The following is a 6,568-nucleotide window of genomic DNA, read 5'->3' on the forward strand; positions in this document are numbered from 1 at the left end:
TACAGTAAGAACAGTAACAGCTACAGTAAGAGTAAATGTTACAGTAAGAGAAGAGAAGACTTTCTGTCTTTACCAATTTTCTCAGCCACCTATTACCAGAATATTCCATGGGCTTTTACGTTACAGGTCTTTCAGTCTTTGCTTACATATGGGAAGTTACAGGCCCTGACTGCAAGTTCTACTGCTGCTGATTTGCCCCTTTGATCCTGACAAAAAACAGACTCTTAGGGAAGAAAACCCCCAGCACTCTGGAAAAATCATGCCTTGGGAGAAAGTGAAGGGCAGGAAAGTAAGCTATAATCCATCATTTCACCCATGAGTTCTTAGGCTTCTTAGGGTTCTTAGAGCCTCCATAACTCAGTGAAAAGGGATGATTACCAAGGGAATGTCTGTAATATTACCCCAGGAACTCCAGCCAAATTTTTCTTTCCTTATTCTTTGGGGAAAAAAAATGGTGTTGATCTCAGATTGTTTAGCAAATTTATTTTCATTAGAAACTTAAGGGAGTATTTTTAAATAAATGTTTAATATTTCTGTGGACTCTGGAGTGTGCTTCCTTCACAGAGGTGTTAAATTCCCAGCCCCTGTACGGCAATGTGTGGAGGGGTGGACTAGCTTATCTACTCTCTGCCTAAGACATAGTTACAGACAAAATCTCTTTGCTCAGACAGCAGTGTCAAAACTGACTCTATAACTATTCCTATGGCAAGGCAGGACAGCACGAAACAAATGGACATCTAAATAGGAGGGGGTTCCAGGCGCCATAGAGCAAAGAGGAAAGTCTTTCCAGGTACAGCAACCAAGAATTATCTTGTGCTTCTCTTGATGGATTTGCCATGGTAACACAAACGTACAGAAAGCATCTGAAATCCTGTCTTTGTTATCTACAACTGAGATCTCACTGGTCACAAAGAAAATTCATCTATGCCAAGAGGACACTGAGATTACCCACGACCACCTCTTGATGCCTGAGCACAGCTACGTATTTGAAAAGGTGGGTCAGGAACCTGGAAAATTAGATAAATGCAAGAATCAGGGGAAATAATTTGGATGAAGTTTGGCCAATTACTTAATTGAAGCAGATGAAGAAATCTCATTTAGGAATGAAAGAATCTGGAATGTTTCTATTTTATTTTTTATCACTTATCATATATCTTTTTTCCAATTAGAAATACTTCCAAGATATTGCTGATATTCACTCTAGTAGCTAGACTAGAATCCCTTTGTTTGTTTTTAATTGTATATGTGTTTTAGGGTCAGTTGGGACCAGTTGGGACTTGTGGAACAATAGGATATTTATGTTTCCCTCCTCATTGTTCTCTTAACTTTTGAATTCCTCAACTATTCCAGTTCAATTTAATGAGTTAAAAGGCTCTTTTATGCTCAGGTAAAATGTATATGTTGTCCATGTGTTGGCTAAAACATGCTAGTAATCTAAAATCAATGCAGGTATAGTTCAAGCATGAGATTTATGTGTTGAGGTTAAGCCTAATATTGCAACCTTGTGAAAACGTTCCTCTTTTACTCTTGTATTGTTTGTACTGTGCATGGCATGTGTGCAGATTATGCTCTAGAACTGTCCTTCACAGAGGTATGCTCTCCTGGCTTGAGTGTCACTATTGACTGGTGCAACTGACCTAGGCCTTTCAGGTTAGATCTGTGTCCTTCCCAGTTCTGAACACTTGGACTCTGCCCCAGGGCTGGAATGTAAACTGCTTTGGATTGCAATGCAATTGAAAAAGGAGAAAAAAAAAGCAGTAGCTACAGCTGTTCAGTGCCAAGCCAAGTTTCCAACCATATGTACAATCTCTTCTTAATACCCTTGGAGCTTTCCAGGGCAGCCTTTCACGTTATCTGATGAGCTTTTAGAAGAACAGCTCTGATACAAAAATCCTGGTCTTTGAGCAATATGGCAGCTGCATGAAGACCTTGAAAAATTTGGATCTTTCTTTTATGACATCTGTACTCCATGGCCTGAAGAATTTAATAGCAGAAAGCCAATGTTTATGCCTAGGGGGCCTGAAAAAATGTTATGTGAAGCCAAGTATTACAACGTCAAACAGCTTTTCTTTGTTTTATTGTCTTTAGATCTATATTAGACAGCTCATTTAAAAAATCTACAGTTCCAGAAACTAAGTTATTCACTGCTTTGAAATTCAAAATGACCCTATTTTTTTCCATCTTTTTGAAATGCTTGTTGAGATTGGTCAGAATCTCAACTCTTTTGCTTCATATACTTTACCACACAATTTGCCTTTTCACTTTATCTTTTCCCTTAAATATTTTCTGCTTGGCAACTCCTTGCAATCTGACTTCAGGAACCCTTCATGGGGTTGTTGTTGAAAGTGTTCAACTCCCTCTGCTCAGCATGTTCATTCCATTTTACCTGCCCTATAGTCTTGTATTATTGTTGTTTAACATTGCTGTTATACGGTTCTTAGATTTTTCAGTTGTACTGGATCTTTGAAAGCTGGCAGGATGAATTTCTAGGTTTCCAGTCTTTAACGTTTATCTCCCCTTGGATCTCACCATCTGCTCCTATTTGGCAGCACAGGTAAATGATTTTTTTTTTTTTTTCAACTTCCTTTCATTTACCCTGTTTCCTGCAGATATTTAGCTTATCTGTTTCCTCTTTTTCTCTCCAGAAATCATTAAGGAGGAATTGGTGGCAGTTACTGAAGTTGATGAATATGACTGAAATTTCCATGGTGGTTTCTGTGTTGTGGGGGTTGCTTGAGGAAGTAGTGTTTTTTTTTTCCTTTTGTCAGGTTTATGTCTGTTGACACATGTTCATGGAGCATAGTGCAATGAAATCCACAATGTTAAGATTATTTTTTATGTTGGTCATTTGTTGTTGTTTGTTTGTACCTTTCATTCAAGTGTATTCTACCTACCTTATTATTTTTACCTTTATTTCTCAATGCCATATCTTTGAGCTCATCAGCAAATCAAATAACCATTTTTTAGAATGTAGGCTTTGTTCTGTGAGAGTTCAGTCTCAGTGTAGCCCAGCCCCAAGGTAGCTACAGTTACCAGAGACAACCATTCACTTAAGACAATGGTCATGCAATGTAGTTTTAAACTTTGAAGATGGTACTGTTTTGTATTTTTTTTTTTTTTTTTTTTTTTTTTCCCCAAATTTTCTGCTCTGTATTCAGTTTCTGATTGACTGGAATATTTCACTATCTTTACCTTCTGGAGAGCAAAATCTTAAGTGAGTCTCAATGTGACTCAAACAGTGATCTGTTACACATTCTGCATATGGCTGAAGTGAAAGAGAACAATTAAACATGGAATGGGAAAAGAAGAAAGTTTGTTGTTGTTGTTTTGTTTGCTTGTTTGTTTGTTGTTTTTTGTTTTCCCTTGTATTTATTTTCCATATCAGGAAAATCAATTTTGAAAAGTTGTTTTCAATTTTGAATGTGCTGTACTGCTATCCTAGATACCAGTGCATGTAGACGTTTAGAGATAAAAATGCCATTCTTTCAAAGTCAGAGATACCATCCCTCTTGTGCACAGCATTCAGTGAAGGCCTTTACTAATGTTATCTTAAAGTATTATTATTTTCATTATTTTTGAAAATTAGCATTGAAGTCAAATAGGATCAGCTGTGGTTTATGCTTTAATGAGGTAATGAGGTGCAGATGAGGATCTGCTTCATAAAAGGATTAATCTGAATGAAAACCCACCTGTTCTTCCCTTTTGTCATTAGTCAACTGTCCTCAGACTCTCTTCTCAGTCAAACCTATGAAATAATTTGCCAGTTGTTGCAGTCTGTCAGCTATGCCTGCTAACTAGAAGTCATTTTCATATAACAGCTGTCCCTCTGTAGCTTTTGTGTAATTACTTGGTTGTCAGTCCCCTTCCAAAACCAAAACCCAGAGCCATTTGGCACTCCTCTTGTAAAATGCCCCAGACCTGAGCTGAATCAAGGCTTACTGTTATTCTGGGAGCTTGGGCCTTTCCAGCAGCAGGTTCTAGGATTTTCGGTCATTTCATTTAGGTCATTAGGTCAGAGTCATGCTGAACTGGCAATGTGGATCTTGCATGATGGCTGGTAATGTTTTATCTGCTGTGTGGCTAAACAGAGGATTTGATTTTCAGCTCTGTCAGCCAAGCATTTTTTCCCAACTACTGAATTAATTTTTAAACTATGCTGTTAAGGATTTTACAATGATCCCTTCTATTCCAGCAGTTTTTGGCAGCTACTATAACTTCATGCAAGACCATGAGATCCTTTCAACAGCTTAGCAAGAGGTACTCATACACTCTGACTAAAGCCAAAGCAGTTGTACTGGATTTTACAGCAGAGTATTGGCACAGCCATTTTTTAAATAATAAATAGCTCCTTAGACTTTGCAAACCATGACAGTATTTGTTCTCCGGGTACTAATGATTTCCTGATAATTGCCGTCTTCAAAAATTTTGCAAGCAGCTACAGGCTATCCTAATATGAAATGACTTGTATATTTTTTAGACTGCATAATGTTTTTCATTTTTTCCACTTCCATTTTTCCATTTGGGTGTTGGACAACTTCAATGTCCCAAAAATATTCATTGAAGCACTTCAGAAGCACTTCTTATTTGAAAAGAAAAAAAATATTTCCTGATTACACCATTCCTTATTTGACACAAAAAACCTTGTCTGCTTGTATTTCCTCCAGCTTAGACTAATGGTTCTTCTAGTTGATTAACCTAGCAAAACGTTTAACTACACTTCAAGCTCTGTGTGAAATTCTGCTGTCAGAGTGAAAAATAAATAAATAAATAGATAGATAGATAAATAAGGGAGAAAAAAAAAAAAAAAAAACGAAAAAAAAAAAAAACAGAAACAAACTAACTCAGTCCTTATTCAGGGCTTGTTATTCATGACACAAAAGATAGATTTCAGGGCTCTGCTAATATTCTGTTATGTTGTCTTCTCTCATCAGGTCTGGATCATATTTCAGAATTGGATCTTGTTGAATGAGACCATGTTTCACATATTAAAGTAGTGGGTGACTGAAATAAAAATAAATACCTGAATCACACTGTGTTCTCTCATGTTCATATTATCTATGGGGTGCCTATTGCTCCGCTGCATGAGTTACACATTGATACATCAAGGCATTAGCAGAGGAGAGGAAGAGCAGCATACACTAAGGTTTCTATTTCACTGCTCAAAACCATACTGTTGTGCAGATTTATTTGAGTCCACTTTAAATCTCTGTTCTCAAATGACTTTAAGTAAACCAAAATCAGAACCACCACACTATCCCTAAATTCGCTGTATCACTTGAAAACAATACCCCTAGTTAAATCAAGTTAAACCCTTGGTGAAAGGGCATAGCCAGACATGCTGTTTCTGCTGCAGCTGGCTGGGATAGATGAGTGACTTCATTTACACATTCTCAGCTGGTTCAAATTTTCTGGCTTAGCTACATTTGTAACTGCTCAGAATAACCTATGCTTACTTGCATACATTTTATGTTTTCTATTTTATTGTGACACTTTATTTTACAGAAACTAGTGAAGGTGTCACTTCTCATAGAGTTGTGCTAGCATCTCTCAGGGAACAGGAATGAAACAGAGGAAGAGGTAAGCAGATGAGGACAGTGACCCCTTAATCAAGTTAAGCTGTAGCCACAGCACATCTGACTGTGATCTGAACAATCTTAATTAAAAAAAAAGAAAATACTAATGTTGACATGTGGACGGCCAGGAGCCAAAAATGAAATTCTGCACATGCTGAGGAGGAATTTTCCAGGTTGATGAGTCCCATCCTATGTTTTTTCCAGGAAAAATTTGTACTGTTCATGGTCCACATTAAAGCTTATTTGGTCTGTTGACCTGCTACCCTTGAAAGCCAAACATCCTGTAGACTTCATGTGAGTTGGGATTTTATTTCAAGCAATATTCCTATGAAAAATGCTCAAAAAGTTGGGGTTATTTAGCCTAGAGAAGAGAAGGTTCCAGGGAGACTTATAGCAGCCTTTCAGTAGTTAATGGGAGCCTATAGGAAAGATGGAGAAGGACACTTCATCAAGGAGTGTGATAGGACAAGGGGTGACGGTTCAAAACTAAAAGAGAGTAAATTTAGTTTAGATATAAGGAAGAAATTCTTCACTACGAGTGTGCTGCGGACCTCAAAGAGGTTGCCCAGAGAAGATGCAGATGCCCCATCTCTGGAGGTGTTCAAGACCAGGTTGGATAGGGCTCTAAGCAACCTGGTCTAGTGGGAGATGTCCCTGCCCATTGCAGAGGTGTTGTAACCAGATGGTCTTTAAGACCTCTTGCAACCCAAAGTATTCTATGGTTCTGTGATTCAACTAAGCAAAAAAAATATTCACATAAAGTTTCTGACTAATCCTTCAAACTGGCGCCTTCCCCACTACACACCCTGTTGATATCCCTGTTACTACCCTGTTGTTTAAAGGCACATCTGTACAGAGTGCCGGCTTTCTTTGTGTATGGAAGGTAGAGAATGACCTTATAGGTTAGCATAAGAGGGTTTTCTGTTTTCTACATCTTAAACATCTGTCCCACAGCCACGAAAGTTTTGTGTCTGAAGTCTCCATTTCCCTAGTGG

At 37.9% G+C, this 6,568-nt stretch overlaps 1 long non-coding RNA gene across 1 annotated transcript; it reads left to right on the forward strand.

Moving 5' to 3' along the window:
* The first annotated feature begins 576 nt into the window (after window positions 1-576).
* On the forward strand, window positions 577-4,836 carry LOC119714468 (uncharacterized). The gene is made up of 3 exons (XR_005261700.2): window positions 577-994; window positions 2,442-2,554; window positions 2,646-4,836. It is a non-coding gene; the product is annotated as an uncharacterized lncRNA (long non-coding RNA).
* Window positions 4,837-6,568: the final 1,732 nt, after the last annotated feature.

The sequence above is a fragment of the Anas platyrhynchos genome, chromosome Z (assembly GCF_047663525.1).
Source record: "Anas platyrhynchos isolate ZD024472 breed Pekin duck chromosome Z, IASCAAS_PekinDuck_T2T, whole genome shotgun sequence".
Classification (NCBI taxonomy): domain Eukaryota; kingdom Metazoa; phylum Chordata; class Aves; order Anseriformes; family Anatidae; genus Anas; species Anas platyrhynchos.